Source organism: Mastigoproctus giganteus, chromosome 1 (assembly GCF_048544385.1).
Source record: "Mastigoproctus giganteus isolate SK-2022 chromosome 1, ASM4854438v1, whole genome shotgun sequence".
Classification (NCBI taxonomy): domain Eukaryota; kingdom Metazoa; phylum Arthropoda; class Arachnida; order Uropygi; family Thelyphonidae; genus Mastigoproctus; species Mastigoproctus giganteus.
Genome location: NC_143575.1, coordinates 228,207,191 through 228,225,483, shown reverse-complemented (window position 1 = coordinate 228,225,483; position 18,293 = coordinate 228,207,191). Strand labels below are relative to the sequence as shown.

General features: G+C 38.9%; 1 protein-coding gene across 1 annotated transcript in view; it reads left to right on the top strand.

The window, feature by feature from the left end:
• Positions 1–18,293, top strand: part of LOC150091573 (TP53-binding protein 1-like) — a 257,313-nt gene that overhangs the window by 208,638 nt on the left and 30,382 nt on the right. The gene's annotated exons all lie outside the window — the stretch shown is intronic.

The following is an 18,293-nucleotide window of genomic DNA, read 5'->3' as shown; positions in this document are numbered from 1 at the left end:
AAAAATAACAAAGAGTTCTTTACCTATGTAAACTCTAGAAGGAAAGGGATGAATCAGATTGGTCCACTAGATATTGATGGTTCAACTGTTGATGATCCTGCTCAGGTGGCTAACAAACTAAATGAATATTTTGCATCACTCATGAGGAGTTATTCAGGGAGGGGAATGCCAGAGGTGAGTTATACTCCAGCAATGAGCTAGATGATTTTGTAATAACTGAGAGGAAAGTGGAGGATAACTTGTTGAAGATAAACACAAAAAAGGCACCCAGGATCAATCCAGTTATATTAAAGGAGGCAGCAAAGGAACCCTTAGATATAATTATGAGCGCTGCTTTGGACTCAGGGGAGGTACCCATGGACTGGAGATGTGCAAATGTAATGCCAGTTCACAAATGGAGATCAAAGGGTGACATAAATAATTATAGACCTGTTAGTTTAACTTCTGTTCCAGGAAAATTGATGGAGGCACTGGTTAAAGAAGCACTGCAGGATCATCTAGACAAGACTTCAGTTATATCTCGGACACAGCATGGTTTTGTTAAGGTAAAGTCTTGCCTGACCAATTTTATTGGATACTATGGTGTGGTCACAAAGGAGCTGGATGCAGGGAATAATTTTAATATCATATATTTGGATCTTAGAAAGACTTTTGATACTGTTGCACATGGAAGACTGCTACACAAATTGGAGCAGTGTGGCATTGGAGGAAAATTGCTGCTATGGATAAAGGGATGGTTGAGTGAGAGAAGGCAGAGAGTGGTAATCAATGGACACTGCTCATCATGGACTAATGTTATTAGTGGAGTCCCTCGGGGTTCAGTGTTGGGTCCATTGTTGTTTTCTGTATATATAAATGATATTGATGATGGTATATCAAGCTTAATGTCCAAGTTTGCAGACGATACGAAGGTTGGCAGGGTTGTTAAGGACACTAATGACAGTCCACTGCTGCAACAGGATCTAGAAAAGTTGAGCAGATGGGCTGAAAGGTGGCAAATGAAGTTTAACATTGACAAATGTAAAGTACTGCATATGGGAAGCAGTAACCCCAGAGTGACATATTAACTCTGTGGTACTACACTGACAGTGGTAGAGAATGAAAAGGACCTGGGGTAATTGTGCAGGCAGATATGTAGTTTTCTGAGCAGTGCAGACGGTCTGCAAGAGTAGCTCATGGTGTCCTGTCAATGATATACAGGAACTTTTCTAGGAGTTATAAGGTGATTATCCTCTTGTATAAGGGAATGGTCAGGACACACCTTGCGTACTGTATACAGGTCTGGAGGCTCCATTTTATGAAGGATGTAGAGTGTTGGAATGAGTACAGAGAAAGGCAACAAGATTAGTGAATGAAACAATGGGTTGCTCTTACGAAGAAAGGTTTAAGTTTTGCAAATTACAGTGTCTGGAGACTACCGATCAGATCACCTGCGAGGTGATCTGATTGAGGCCTTGAATGGTTTGAGCATGTTTAGTGCTGATGGGATTCTTTCTCTTGCTCAGAATAATCACCTGAGAGGGCATAAATTCAAATTGAGGAAAGACAGATGTAGGATAGATGTGCAGAAGTTTGCCTTTAGCCAGTGGGTAGTTGGTTGGTGGAACAGACTTCTAACCTTTGTTGTGCAAGTTGATAGCCTAAATAAATTTAAGGCTGACCTGGACAGTTATTTGGAATGAATGGAGGGGTGAAATGGGAGCGGGTTTTTTTTTTTTTTTTTTTGGCTGATGCTGCATAAGCTTGCTTTCTTGCCTCAAATGCTTCTACTAATGCTAATTGGATCTTAGAAAGGCTTTTGCTACTGTTGCAGATGGAAGACTGCTGCACAAATTGGAGCAGTGTGGCATTGGAGGCAAATTGCTGCTATGGATAAAGAGATGGTTGAATGGGAGAAGACAGAGAGTGATAATCAATGGACACTGCTCTTCATGGACTAATGTTATTAGTGGAGTACCCGAGGGTTCAGTATTGGGTCATTTGTTGTTTTCTGTATTCATTAATGATATTGATGATGGTATAGCAGGCTTAATGTCCAAGTTTGCAGATGATATGAAGCCGTCAGTGTTGTTAAGGACACTAATTGTTAAGGACGCTGCTGCATCGGGATCTAGAAAAGTTGAGCAGATGGGCTGAGAGGTGGCTACTGTAGTTTAACATTGACAAATGTAAAATTCTGCATATGGGAAGCAGTAACCTCAGAGTAACATACCAACTGTGTCATACTACACTGACAGTGGTAGAGAGTGAAAAGGACCTGGGGTTAATTTTGCAGCCAGTACGAATTTTTTTGAGCAGTACAGATGGTCTGCAAGAGTAGCTCATGGTGTGTTGTCAATGATATACAGGAATTTTTGTAGCATGGATAAGGAGGTGATTATCCCTTTGTATAATGCAATAGTCAAGTCACACCTTTATTACTGTATACAGGTCTGGAGGCCTCATTTTAAGAAGGATCTAGAACTGTTGGAATGAGTACAGAGAAGGGCAACAAGAGTAGTGAATAAAATAAAGGATTGCTCTTACGAAGAAAGGCTTAAATTTTGTAAATGATAGTGTCTGGAGACTAGGCACTTGCGAGGTGATCTGATTTAGGTGTATAAAACCCTGAATGTTTTTAGCATGCTCAGTGCTGGTGGGATTCTTCCTCTTGCTCAGAATAATCGCATGAGAGGGCATAAATTCAAATTGAGGAAAGACAGTTATAGGATAGATGTGCAGAAGTTTGCCTTTAACCAGCGGGTGGTTGATTGCTGTAACAAACTTCCATCTGTTGTTGTAGAAGTTGATAGCTTAAACAGATTCAAGGCAGAACTAGAGAAACATTTGAAGCAAGTGGATGGGTGAAATGAGAAGGGTGTATGTTGTGTTGTTTTTTTTTTTTTTTTTTTTTTTTGGCTGACATTATATAAGCTGCCTTTTTTGCATCATGTGTCCTTGCTAATGCTAATTTATGGGAAATGGGAAACAAATTTCATAAATCTTGGGATACATTACATTAAGTTAAGGGACAACAAGGTGGCATATACACAATCATGACCCTCTTGACATTCCAAATTATCCAGTTAACACTACAAAATATGACTTGGTAGGATCCTTTCTCTGGACATTCTGGTAGATTATGACAACATGAAACTCCAAGCCGTTGTAATACTGGTATTACCCCCCCCTCCATATAGAATAGAACCCTGATGATTAAATATGGGCATTTTGAAAGCAGCATCAAATAAATTGTGAATTGCTCACACAAGTCTGATCATCAAATGATGCTAGAAAGCCCAACTAATGTTTCTTAACATTATCCTGAAAACTTCATGTAAAACTGACAGACAACGAGGTTATTAATCAAGCTGCAGTCCAACATTTTGAAGTGTGTATGTAAAGCTAAATTAACTTATTTTCCTATATTATTACACAGTGCTGCGACGCCTCCGTAGCCAGGTGGGCAGGAGCAGCAGTGCGTAGCACATGCTTCCTGATTAGACCGGGATTCAAGCCTGTGACCACCAAATACGGAGGGTGCGGATGGTCAGGGAATGACCACTGTATATCCCCACTGCATTAGGAAGGGTATCCAGCCGTAGAAGAATTTCATGCCAAAACTGTAAAAACGTTGACCTCACATATATATATATATAATGGGAAAATGGCGAGGAAAAAAAAAAAAAAAAAAAAAAATTATTACACAGTGCTGCACTTTGTTACCAAAAGTATTAGTTGCTTTATGCTGGGATATGTAACTTTACAAATGAGCCTGTATGATGGAAAGATTTTGTTCTTCTGTAATGTAAATTGTAATTGATGTGTTGCTTGATAAAGAAAATGTTTTAGTTTACAATTTTTTTACTTATTTTTATATAATTATTATTTCCAATTTGCCATTTTTAAATATTTAAATGTTAATTCTTGTTGGAGTATTTATATATATATACATATCACCTTTCTCATGTTTTTCGTAATTCGTGTTGTTTTCTGTTATGCCCAGTTAGCCATGTTAGGGACAGTTGTATTATTCATTTATACTCTCATTAAACAGTATGAATCAGAGCTGTAATACTCAATATGTTCTACGTTGATAATAATAAGAGGAGTTTAGCTCAATATATTACGTAGAACACTTCCGTTTGATACCCTCCAGAAATAAAAACAAAAATATCGACAACTTACCAGTACATTAGAGTAAAATATAAATAATTAAACAATCAGTTTAACACAATTTAAAACAATTAAAAATTAACCACCTCCCTTGATAAAAGGGAGGTGGTTAATTGGTTAAAGGGATAAAAGGACTAATAGATTAACAGTAGCCACTGGCAGAGGTGAAAGTGATTCTTGCACTGCTTCTATTGGAATCAGCAGAAGTCTAGAAAACAAGATGCAGGGTATTTCAGAGACTGCTGGGAGACATTGCGGTACAAGTAAACGCATGGATTGTGTTAGGGTAGCTAAGAATAGGAACAGGTGCATGTATACTTGCATGTACACCAGTGCTAGGAGTTTGGTAAATAAATTTGATGAATTTGAGGTATTGCTCAAAACATCAAAGGCAGATATTGTTGGGATATCAGAGACGTGGTGTCACACAGATATAAGGAATGCAGAACTGGAATTTGGGTAGTACATGCGTACAGTAAGGATAGACAGGATAGGAAGGGAGGAGAGGTTATGCTATTAGTTAAGAAACACATAAAATCCAAGGAAGCAAAGCCAGTTGACATCGCTGGACAGTGCAGTGTCGAGTCAGTTTGGTGTGACATAAGCATTGGGAGATCAAAAGTGAGAATAGGAGTATGTTATAGGCCTAATGACTGTGATGAGTATAATAAGAAACTGTACAGGGAAATAGAGTGGGCCAGTAAATCACAGAGTCTTATAATGGGGGATTTAAATTTCCCAGATATTGACTGGACTTTGTGCGTTGGTCACTCACACACCAGCAACGCTTTTGTGGATTTATTGGATGATTGTTTTCTATATCAGCATGTTCAGGAGGCAACTAGAGGGAGGAATACTCTTGATCTGATTATCAGTAGTGATTCTTTATGCATTAAGAATCTGCAGATAAAGGAACCACTAGGTGGCAGTGATCACAGTGTGCTGAAGTGGGATTTACTCAAAGAGGTAACTACCATCAGGTGTAAAGGGAAGTGTTTTTGCTTTCGTAAAGGTGACTATGGTGGTCTGAGATAGCATTTAAATTCTATACAATGGGACTAACTGATGATGTTACCAACAGCAAATTCAAAATGGGAAGCATTCAAAGAATTTATCTTGGAAGCTACTAGGCTTTTCATACCAACTAAGAAATATTGTTCAAGGTTTAGGCCTAAATGTATGTCAGATGAATTAATAAGACATATGGCAGAGAACAAAAATGCATCGGATACATATAAATTAATGGGTGACATGGAAGCCTATGATAGATATAAGCTAATCTGTAACCAAGTCACAAAAGAGATTAGGCAGGCAAAGGCAGATTATGAGAAATCATTGGCAAAGGATGCAAAGAGAAACAGCAAAGAGTTCTTTACTTATGTAAACTCTAGAAGGAAAGGGATGAATCAGATTGGTCCACTGGACATGATGGTTCAACTGTTGGTGATCATGCTCAGGTGGCTAACAAACTAAATGAGTATTTTGCATCTACATTCACACATGAGGAGTAATTCAGGGAGGGGAATGCCAGAGGTGAATTAAACTCTGGCAGTGAGCTAGATGATTTTGTAATAACTGAGAGGAAAGTGGAGAAATTGTTGAAGATAAACATAAAAAAGGCACCCGGGGTGGATTAGATCTATCCAGTTATATTAAAGGAGGCAGCAAGGGAAGTAAGCAAACCCTTAGCCGTAATTATGAGAGCTTCTTTGGACTCAGCGGAGGTACTCATGGACTGGAGATGTGCAAAAGTGACCCCAATTCGCAAAGGAGGATCAAAGGGCGACACAAGTAATTATAGACATGTTAATTTAACTTCTGTTCCAGGAAAAGTAATGGAGGCAGAGGCACTGGTTAAAAAGCACTGCCGGTTCATCTAGACAAGACTTCAGTTATAGCTCGGACACAGCATGGTTTTGTTAAGGGAAAGTCTTGCCTGACCAATTTGATTGGATACTGTGATGTGGTCACAAAGGAACTGGATGCAGGGAATAACTTTGATATCATATATTTGGATCTTAGAAAGGCTTTTGATATTGTTGTACATGGAAGATTGCTGCTATGGATAAAGGGATGGTTGAGTGGTAGAAGACAGAGTGGTAATCAATGGACACTGCTCATCATGGACTAATGTTGTTAGCGGAGTCCTTCATGGTTCAGTGTTGGGTCCATTGTTGTTTTCTGTATTTATAAATGATATTGATGATAGTATATCAAGCATAATGTCCAAGTTAACAGACGATACGAAGTTTGGCAGGGTTGTTAAGGATATTAATGACTACGCTGCTGCAACAGGATTTAGAAAACTTGAGCAGATGGGGTGACAGGTGGCAAATGAAGTTTAACATTGACACATGTAAAGTACAGTCAGTCCTCGTATAGCACGATAGTTGTGTTCATAGAAACCCTCGTGCAAAGCAAAATCATGAAATATAAACAAAGGCCCGATGGGAAAAATAGGGTTAGGTGTCAACCACCCAAGATTGAACACACATTTGTAATCAAAACATTACCAAACACAAACATTATCAAACATTACCAGACAGTTTTTAAATTCTGTACAGTGGGATCAACTGACGATGTTACAAACAGTAAATTCTAAGTGGGAAGCATTCAAGGAATTAATCGTGGAATTTTTAGGCCTAAATGGTTGTCAAATGAACTAATGAGACTTGTGACAGAGAAGAAAAATGCATGGGATGCATATAAATTATCAGGCGACGCAGAAGCCTGTAGCAGATATAAGCTAGTCTGTAATCAGGTCACAAAGGAGGTTCGGCAGGCAAAGGCGGATTACGAGAAATCTTTGGCAAAAGATGCTAAGAAAAACAGCAAGGATTTCTTTACTTATATAAACTCTAAAAGAAAGGGGATGAATATGATTGGGCCACTTGACATCGATGGTTCGACTGTTGATGATCCTGCTCAGATAGCAAACAAACTGAATGAGTATTTTGCATCTACATTCACACGTGAGGAATTATTACAATTTGAAAATGGAAGAAGGTTATCAAATTGTAGCAGTGTGCTTAATGATTTTGTAATAACTGAGAGCAAAGTGGAGGAGAAATTGTTTAAGTTAAACATAAGAAAGGCACCTGGGGTGGATGGGATCTATCCAGTTATATTAAAGGAGGCGGCAAAGCAACTAAGCAAGCCCTTAGCCATAATTATGAGAGCATCCTTGGATTCAGGGGAGGTTCCCACGGACTGGAGATGTGCAAATGTATCCCCAATTCACAAAGGAGGTTCGAAGGGTGACACGAGTAATTACAGACCAGTTAGTTTAACTTCTGTTCCGGGTAAAATAATGGAGTCACTGGTTAAAGATGCATTGCAGGATCATCTAGACAAGACTGCAGCAATAATTCAGACACAGCATGGGTTTGTTAAGGGAAAGTCTTGTCTGACAAATTTGATTGGTTATTATGATGTGGTCACAAAGGAACTGGATGCAAAAAATAATTTTGATATCATATACTTGGATTTCAGGAAAGCTTTTGACACTGTTGCGCATGGAAGACTACTGTACAAATTGGAGCAGAATGGTATTAAGGGTAAGTTGCTACAATGGATAAAAGGATGGTTAAGTGGGAGAAGACAGAGGGTGGTAATCAATGGGTGCTGCTCTTCGTGGACTAATGTTATTAGTGGAGTCCCACAGGGTTCGGTGTTGGGTCCACTGTTGTTTTTGTATATTTATCAATGATATTGATGAAGGTATATCAGGCTTAATGTCGAAGTTTGCAGATGACACGAAGGTTGGCAGGGTTGTTAATGACAGTAATGGCAGTGTGCTACTGCAACAGGATCTAGATAATTTGGGCAGATGGGCTAAGAAGTGGCAACTGAAGTTTAACCTTGACAAATGCAAAGTACTGCATATGGGTAGAAGTAACCCCAGAGAAACGTACCAACTGTGTGGTACTACACTTAAGGTGGTAGAAAATGAAAAAGACCTGGGAGTAATTGTGCAGTCAGATATGAAGTTTTCTGAGCAATGTAGACAGGCTGCTAGGGCAGGTCATGGGGTTTTGTCAATGATATATAGGAATTTTGCTAGCAGGGAAAAGGAGGTGATTGTCCCTCTGTATAAGGCAATGGTCAGGCCACGCCTTGAGTACTGCGTACAGGTCTGGAGGCCTCATTTTAGGAAGGATGTAGATTTGCTTGAGCGTGTACAGAGAAGAGCAACACGATTGGTGAGGGGAATGAAGGGATCCTCTTACCAAGAGAGGCTTAAGTTCTGCAAATTGCAGTGGCTGGAGACTAGGCACCCGCGCGGTGATCTGATTGAGGTCTATAAGGCCTTGAATGGGTTGAGCACGCTGAATTCTGATGGGATCCTCCCACTTGTTCAGAATACGAACCTACGGGGACATAAATTCAAATTAAGAAAGGATAGATGTAGAATAGATGTGCGGAAATTTGCCTTTAGCCAGCGGGTGGTTAATTGCTGGAACAAACTTCCATCTGTCGTTGTGGAAGTTGATAGGTTAAATAAATTTAAGGAGGAACTGGACAGGCATTTGGAGGGTATGGTGTGATTTTTTTTTTTTTTTTTTTTTTGGCTGATGCTGCATAAGCTCCTACACTTGCTTTCTTGCATCAAGTGCCACTACTACTACAATAAATTATCGTAAGAAAATACGTAAGTATTTTATTACCACTACAACGTAATAAAATATTGCCAATGCTTTTGCTTCTATCGTAAGCACACTTGTTTTTTGTTTGATTTTCTATCCAAACAGATGACAGTCGTTCCATCTCTTCCAATTCTTTGTGTCTTAATCTAATGGATTTTAATTACACTCTGATTTGTTCCTGCTATAAAAGTCGTTTTTATTTTCTCTGCATTCTTTGTAATTCTCGGTGTTGCCTCATTTAGGCCTGTAGCACTTGCAATATCGCGTGGTCTTTCATTTTGCTTAAAGAATTTCACAATTTCATGTTTTTTCTCTATCGACAGAGGCGGACTGGCCGTAAGCCTTACCAGGGAAACCACGGTGGGTCGGAGGCCAGTGTGGTTTTGGCCATAAACGCTAGTATGAGGTCACTACAAATTTTCCCAGGTAAGAATTTTTGATCCAGTCCACCTCTGTTTATCAATATTGCTTTTCTTTTTCCCTCTGTCTGTAGTGTCTTCACCAGGACGCTTCCTTTTCACACCTTTTAAGTATTTTACTCATTTTTAGGGAATAAAGCACAATTACAAAATGAGGAGGCACGCTGGATACACATAAACAAAGCTGTGCACATGTAGCAACTGAATAAACAACACTGTAAAGACATAGACAACTCTACCTCACTAGCTCACATTTTACTAAAGCACATTTTTGGGGGTTACTACCATAAAACAATAAAAACAGTTTCCAGTTGAGTTCCTGATAGTGGAATCTGTAATAAACTGGTAGTAAACTCGATGTAATTGCATTTGTGATAATACCGATAGCTGGAATTTTACGTTATTATTGTGAAATGTGTTTCCCTTTCACTGATATAAAAAACATAAATACATTTTCAGAATCTTCCCTTAATTCTGCGATGTGATCTGATTGAGATGTTTAATGCTGATGGGATTCTTCCTCTTGCTCAGAATAATCACCTGAGAGGGCATAAATTCAAATTGAGGAAAGACAGATGTAGGATAAATGTACGGAAGTTTGCCGTTAGCCAGCGGGTAGTTGGTTGATGGAACAGACTTCATCCTTTGTCGTGGAAGTTGATAGCCTAAATAAATTTAAGGTTGACCTGGACAGGTATTTGGAATGAATGGAGAGGTGAAATGGGAGCGGGTTTTTTTTTTTTTTGGCTGATGCTGCATAAGCTTGCTTTCTTACATCATATGCCTCTACTAATGCTAATGGCTGAAGGCAAACTTCCACACATCTATCCCATAACCATCCTTCCTCAACTTGAATTTATGCTCACTCATGTGTGTGTAGTCTTAGCAAGTGGAAGAATTGCATTAACATTCAGCTTACTCAATCCATTCAAGGCTTTAAACATCTTAATCAGATCTCCCCTCAGGGACCTGGTCTCGAGATGCTGCAATTTTCAGAATGTGTGCACTTATCTAGAATGTATGCTCTTTCTAGGTAAGAGTACACTTTTGTTTCCTTCACCAGTTTGATTGCCGTTCTCTGCACCCATTCCAGCAGATGTACATCCTTCTTAAACTGAGGCCTCCAGACCTGTATACAGTACTCAAGATGTGGCCTAACATGGCCTTATCAAAGGGATAATCACCTCCTTATCCTTGATAACGAATTTCTGTATATCATTGACAAAACTCCATGAACTGTCTTGGCAGCATGTCTGCAATCCTCAGAGAATTTCATGCCTGACTGCACAATTATTAGGTCTGTGTCATTTTCCCCTACCCTGAGTGTAGTACCACACAGTTGATAAGTTACTCTGGGGTTACTGCTACCTGTATGCAGTACCTTTCATTCGTCAATGTTAGACTTCAACTGCCATTTCTCAGCCCATCGAAACTTATAGACATTAAGCCTGGTATTCCTTCATCGATTTTTGTTGATAAATATTTAAAACAACAACAGACCCAGAACCGAAACTGGGAAACTCCACTAATAACATTAGTCCATGAATAGCAGTGCCTGTTGATAGCCATTCTTGTCTTCTTGCACTTAACCATCCCTTTATCTATAGCTGTAACTTGCCCTTAATGCCATGTTGCTCCAGTTTCTACAGCAGTCTTTTATGTTTAATAGTATAAAAAGCCTTCCTGAAATCTTAATATATAATGTCAAAATTATTTTATGCATTCAGTTTGCCAAGAATATCTCCTACTTTCTGAGCAGGTATTGGAAGTTTTAATACTATTTAATTTGATTTACTTGTGTAAGGCTGGATTTTCAGCAATGGCTGCAATCAAATCCTTGACTGAAACATAATCAATCCGTATATTAATTCGCTGGAAGAGTGAAACAGATTCAGTCATTGCATTAGATATAGTAGCAAACAATATTTTTTTTTTTTTTTTTTTTTTTTCAGTATAAATGATGGAATTTAGAATTATTTGCTTTGGAACCCGGTGTGTTTTCTTATCTTGATTTTCTTATCCTCTTTTCTTATTTGGTTGTATTATATTGCTGGCTTTTGAATTTCAATATTTGCCTTCATTTGGAAAATTTATTATTTAAAATAGATGTATTTCCTTCTGTAATTGTGGATTGTATATAAATTGACATTTTGAAAGTTATAAAAAAAAAAAATGTCATTAAGACAATTTATGGCTGATGTTTATTAAAATTATATAGTTTTAATAAAAATTATAACTGTGCTGAATGAATGTGTTTAAATAATTTTCAATTGTGTATCAATCTTGTTATTAACTTAATTCCTTTTTTAACTGCATTACTATTAGCACTTAATTTAATATGTAGTAAATTTGATAGTTTCAAGAAATAATGAGAAAAATTCAAGTAAAGAGGAAAATGTTTATACCACATGTTGTATGAAAATATAAAAACTTCATTTATAAATTCCGTTTTCTTAATTAATAAATATGTTTTTCTGTTTTTAGTAGATTAGCTCTGTTTTGCTTACGTAAATGTGACTTTTCAAAAGAGACTTATGTACTCATTAACTAACACATTGGTATGTCATAAGATACCAATGTGGTTGACGTACGTGGGTTTAAAAAGGTTGGGAACCTCTGCTATAGAGCAATGTACAAATGATTAGTGATGCAGGTTACAGTTTTATTCCTGCTAAAAAAAAACGCCTTGAGTACTGGTACAGGTCTGGAGGCCTTGAGTACTGCGTACAGGTCTGGAGGCCTCATTTTAGGAAGGATGTAGATTTGCTCGAGCGTGTACAGAGAAGGGCAACAAGATTGGTGAGGGGAATGAAGGGATCTTCTTACCAAGAAAGGCTTAAGTTCTGCAAATTGCAGCGGCTGGAGACTAGGCACCTATGCGGTGATCTGATTGAGGTGTATAAGGCCTTGAATGGGTTGAGCATGCTGAATTCTGATGGGATCCTTCCACTTGTTCAGATTACGAACCTAAGGGGCATAAATTCAAATTAAGAAAAGACAGATGTAGAATAGATGTGCGGAAATTTGCCTTTAGCCAGCAGGTGGTTAATTTCTGGAACAAACTTCCATCTGTCATTATGGAAGTTGATAGATTAAATAAACTTAAGGAGGAACTGGACAGGCATTTGGAGAGAATGTTGTGATTTTTTTTTTTTTTTGTTGTCTGATGCTGCATAAGCTCATACACTTGCTTTCTTGCATCACATGCCACTACTACTACTACTACTGTTACGTGACAGCATCAGAAGTCTTTGAAAATTGTGCATCTGATGTTGAAGATTCTGAAAAATGTTTTTTTCCGATGAAATAGAGATTGCCAGCAATAAGGAACTTCAATATGTTGAAATAAGTTCCAATTCTGACAGAGAAATCAGGCAGGAAACAAACAAAATGAAATGGCATAGGGATGAATTTGATTCGAAAAAAGAAGTTTGATGACAGTAATTCATGAATTAGGAAAGCAGTATTTCCTTATGGCTATGGTGATCTCAAAGAACTGACTTTTTTGGAAAACACATAAATTGCAAAATTAGTTGAAGGGACAAGCACTAATGTCATTAGCACAATTGAAAATGTAACTGAAATTTCATGCTCAGTAGAAGAGTGGAAAGAAACATTCATTTCAGATATTTATGTTTTGTTGCTATATATATATATATATATTTTTTTTTTTATGTAAACCCGAAACATGAGAGGTATTAGAACCTATAGTACTTAGTACCGTGCTTAGGATGGAGGTTGAGAAGATGACAGAAGATATTTGTTGACATTCGACTTGAACTTCTGTAGACTGTAATTTTCAGGAGACAGAAAATGACAGAAGATATTTCTTGACATTGGACTTGAACTTCTGTAGACTATAATTTTCAAGAAATACGTAAGAAGGAAACTTGTTCCAGAAATCGGCAGTTGAATGAATAAACGAGGAAGATGAAAAGTTGGTTCTGTGAGTTTTAAGTTGGAGAGTAAATGGATGTTGGCTGGTGGAGGCACGTCTTCGGACTGTTTTGAAAGAGAGAGTGGAAATTATAGAAGCCAATTCAGAAGAACAGTGCCCATGGAAATATCAGTAGAAGAGGCATGCAGTAGAAACAGTACGTCTATGATACAGCGAGTGGAATAGAGATGAATCATTAATTAACCTAACTGCAGTCTTCTGAATGGCATCAAGAAGCCTGAGAGAGATTCTGGGGGGAGGAACCACCCCAGATGTCAGAACAATATTCCATGGTGGGGGGGGGGGATTTGCGATTTGTAAAAGTGAACAGCTGTTTGAAAGAAAAGTAACGCTGAGAGCGAAAGAGAAAAACAAATTTTTTAGATGAGAGGAAGCAATATTTGTAATGTGCTTGTGCTTGTGCCAAGAGAAATTAGAAGTCGGGGTAATCCCCAAAAGAGTTATATTATTTTGCCCAGAAATCGGAGTGTCACCAAAGATAAGCATGTGAGCAGAAGAATCCTTTTTGTGAGATATAAGACAAGACTGAGTTTTAGAAGGATTGAAATCAACTAAGTTCTCTTTGCCCCACTGGAGAACTACCTAGAGATCAGCATTTAAGGAATTGGTAGCAGATTTTCGAGAAGTTGAAGCTGATTGAGCAGGACAAGGTTTCTCAAAATGGAAAGTGGAATGCAATGTGCTATCATCTGCAAAACTATGGATAGGATTTTCAGTCAATGAAAGAAGGTCATTAATATACAAGAGGAAAAGAGTGGGGGAGAGAACTGAACCTTTGGGGACACCAGCATTACTGAAGAAGTTAGAAGACAGAGAGCCAACCATCACCCTCAGTGAGCAATCAGAGAGAAAACTGGATAACCAATTACAAAAACATTGTCAAACCATAAGATGGAAGCTTGTTTAGAAGACCTTTATGCCAAACATGATCGCAAGCCTTTAAGATGTCAAGAGCAACTACTTGTGTTTCACTGAACCTTTCCATTGAATTAGTCCATAAATTGGTAACATAAGCCAGAATATCACCAGTGGATCGACACTGATGGAATCCATACTGCAATTGTTGATCAGATTGAAGGTTTCTAGGTAGTTTACGAGTTGGCGGTTAATTGATTTCTCCATTACTTTAGAAAGAGTAGAAGTAATTGCAATGGGACGATAACTGAATGGGAGGGATTTGTCACCCTTTTAGGAACTGGCTGGATATGAGCAAATTTCCAAGCAGAAGGAAAAACACCTTTGGAATAAGAAAGTGAAAGAAGGCGGCAAAGAATAGGAGTAAGTTCAGGAGCACAGGTTTTGAGAACAAGTGGAGAAATACCATCAGGACCTGGAGCTTTCTTAGCATCAAGATTCGTCAAAATCCTTCTGACATCCTTTTAACGGAAGACCACAGGAGGCAGTGAATGGTTTATTTGTTTGTTTGTTATTTGGTTTTTAGGAGCATTAGCAGTTAAGGCCATATTGCTCCGGGATATGCAGTGGTCATTCCCTGACCTTTCCACATCCTTTGTATTTGGCGGTGACGGCCTCGAACCCCAGTCTAATCAAGAAGCGTGTGCTACGCACTGCTCCTCCTTCCCACCTGGCTACGGAGGCGCCAGCAGTGAATGGAGTATGGTGGGAGGTGTTTTACCAAGATCATTAATACATGAGTTAGAATAAAAATGGGATGCTAGCAGGTCAACTTTATCCTTGGCTGAAGTGACAACAGAACCATCTGGTTTGGACAGAGGTGGGATCAGAGATGGGCAAAAGTTGCGGCCAATAGCTTTGGCAAGAGACCAGAATGCTCGGCTACCATTAGGGCAAGAAGCAAGTTTTCGACTCTTATCCTGTTCAAACTCTAGTTTGGACTGATTAATAACTGCTTTACAATTATTGCGAGCTTTGGTGTAGGCAGAAAATTAAACTGAAGAATTAGAAACAAGCCAATTACGATATGCAATCTTCTTCTCTTGAACAGCCTTAGCACATTTATTGGAAAATCAAGGTTTAGATAAAGGACGAGATTTTAAAGTGCAGTGTGGGATAAAGGATTCTATTCCTGCAAGAATAGTTTCACTGACCAAGGAAAAGAAGAAAAGAAATCTCGCAGATCATCCCGTTTTGCATTCTTGTAATGCCAAACAATACAAGGTTGGGAATAGCCATGAGATAAAAGATCCATTGGAGAAGAGACAATCACCAGTTGTGATCTGAGGTGCCTAAAGGACCTCTCACTTAGACCGTGTACTTAGAAGGGTTGTTTGTGAGAAAAAGATCAAGCGTATTGGCTGTATGATTAGGATTGTCATGTATTCTTGTAGGTAAATGAACAATCTGTGCAAGGTCATTAATAATTGCAAAAGCCTCAGAATCTCGACCAGCTGTGTCGGTGTGACTAGAAAACGGAAGCCAGCTGGAATTGTGAACATTAAAATCACCAAGGAAAATTACCTCACTGTTAGGAAAGTTGGACTGGAGAAAGTCAAGTTGCAAAGAGAGGAAGTCAAAGAGCTCCAAGTGAGTGGAGTTGGGAGAAAGGTTCTCTACCTCAACAGATGAATTTGACACAATGAAGTAGAGAGATTTTAAGCCAGAGGAGATTCCAAATTACCAAGTCTTTGACAGGGAATATAGGAAAGGACATATGCACAAGTACCACCTTTGAGGTGAAAGGAATCGTATAGTGAATAGTTTGGGCAACTGAGATGAGCAGTAGTCAACCGATAACTGAGATTCTGTCAGAAAAAATACATGGGGTTTGGCAGACTGCAAGTGGAAATGGACATCGTTGAGATTAGAATTGAGACTACGTGTATTTGTGAAATGAATTAGGAAGTGTTTGGGAGGTTTAGATCTTTTTGCAGATATGCTTACTGTGTTAGTTTGACAATTCATAGTGTATTCAATAGTCAGAAAAAGTGGGTGGGGCATGCTGTATGAAGTAATGAAATTTTTGGATATGGCATACATTGGGTAAGAATATACCCAGATCCTTAACATAATGTGGCCTTGACATCCCCCCCCTCCCAGGCACCTCCGTAACCAGGTGGGAAGGAGCAGCGGTGCATAGCACACTCTTCTTGATTAGACCGGGGTTCGAGCCCGTCACCACCAAATATGGAGGATGCGGAAAGGCCACGGAATGACCACCGCATATCCCGGAGCAATATGGCCTTAGTTGCTAATGCTCCTAAAAACCAAATAACAAACAAACAAATAACAACATCCCCCCCCCCCCCGCATACACACTACTCGGACTCCCTCCAGTCACTATCTGGCAGAGTAGAGGTAGCAAGATTATACACTGGCTGATCCGGAAGCCTCCTGGAGAGTTACCAATAGGTTGGGTCTGGTGTAACTAGCGGCCAGCCTGCCGCTAGTTAGTACACCATGGTAGTAGTTAGTAGTCCATGGGTACCACCCTTGAGTCCAAAGAAGCTCTCATAATTATGGCCAAGGATTTGCTTACTTCCTTTGCTGCTTTCTTTAATATAACTGGATAGATCCCATCCACCCCGGGTGCCTTTTTTATGTTTATCTTCAACAATTTCTCCTCCACTTTCCTCTCAGTTATTACAAATCATCCAGCTCACTGCCAGAGTTTAACTCACCTCTGGCATTCCCCTTCCTGAATAACTCCTCATGGGTGAATGTAGATGCAAAATACTCATTTAGTTTGTTAGTCAACTGAGCAGGATCATCAACAGTTGAACCATCAATATCCAGTGGACCAATATGATTCATCCCTTTCTTTCTAGTGTTTTCATAGGTAAAGAACTCTTTGTTGTTTTCTTTGCATCCTTGGCCAAGGATTTCTCATAATCTGCCTTTGCCTGCCTAATCTCCTTGGTTATAGACCAGCTTATATCTATCATAGGCTTCCAGGTCACACATTAATTTATGTGTATCCCCTGCATTTTTCTTCTCTACCACATGTCTCATTAGTTCATCTGACATCCATTTAGGCCTAAACCTTGAACAATATTTCTTAGTTGGTTGTAAAGCCTAGTAGCTTCCAAGATAAATTCTTTGAATGCTTCCCAATTTGAATTTGCTGTTGGTAACATGATCAGTTGGTCCCACCTTAGAATTTAAATACTATCTCAGACCACCGTAGTCACCTTTACGAAAGCAAAAACCCTTTCTTTTACCCCTGATTGTAGTTACCTCTTTGAGTAAATCCCACTTCAGCACACTGTAATCACTGCCACCTAGTGGTTCTTTTAGCTGCATATTCTTAATGCATGAAGAATCACTACTGATAATCAGGTCAAGAGTATTACTCACTCTAGTTGCCTCCCGAACATGCCGATGTAGAAAACAATCATCCAGTAAATCCATAAAAGCCTTGCTAGTGTTAGTGACCAACCCACAAATTCCAGTCAATATTTGGGAAATTAAAATCCCCCATTATAAGTCTCTGATTTACTAGCCCACTCTTATTTTCCTGTACAATTTTTTATTACACTCATCAGAGTCATGTGGCCTATAACACACTCCTACTCTCAATTTTGATTTCTCAGTTCTAATGTCACACCAAACTGACTCAACACTGCACTGTCCAGCGATGCTGACTGGCTGCACTTCCTTGGATTTCATGTGTTTCTTAATTAATAGCATAACCCCTCCTACCTTCCTATCCCCTCTATCATTCCTATACACATTATACTCCCCAAATTCCAGTTCTGCGTTCCTTATATCTGTGTGACACCACATCTCTGATATCCCAACAATATCTGCCTTTGATGTTTTGACCAACACCTCAAATTCATGGAATTTATTTACCAAACTCCTTGCATTGGTGTACTCACAAGTATACATGCACCTGTTCCTATTCTTAGCTACCCTAACACAACCCATGTGTTTCCTTGTACCACAATGACCCCCAGCAGTCTCTGAAATCCCCGGCATCTTATTTTCCAGGCTGCTGCTCATTCCAATAGAAGGGTTAGGGAAGTTCTAGCACAACATGCAATATTCATGAAAGGGATGTCCAATTACTTTTGGCCATAATATACTTGTATATATAAATTATTTATTAGCCATACACACAAAGTCATATATAGTATGCATGGTTATCCACAAATGGGGCTCTACAGATAAAATAAAATAAGATAAAATTACAGA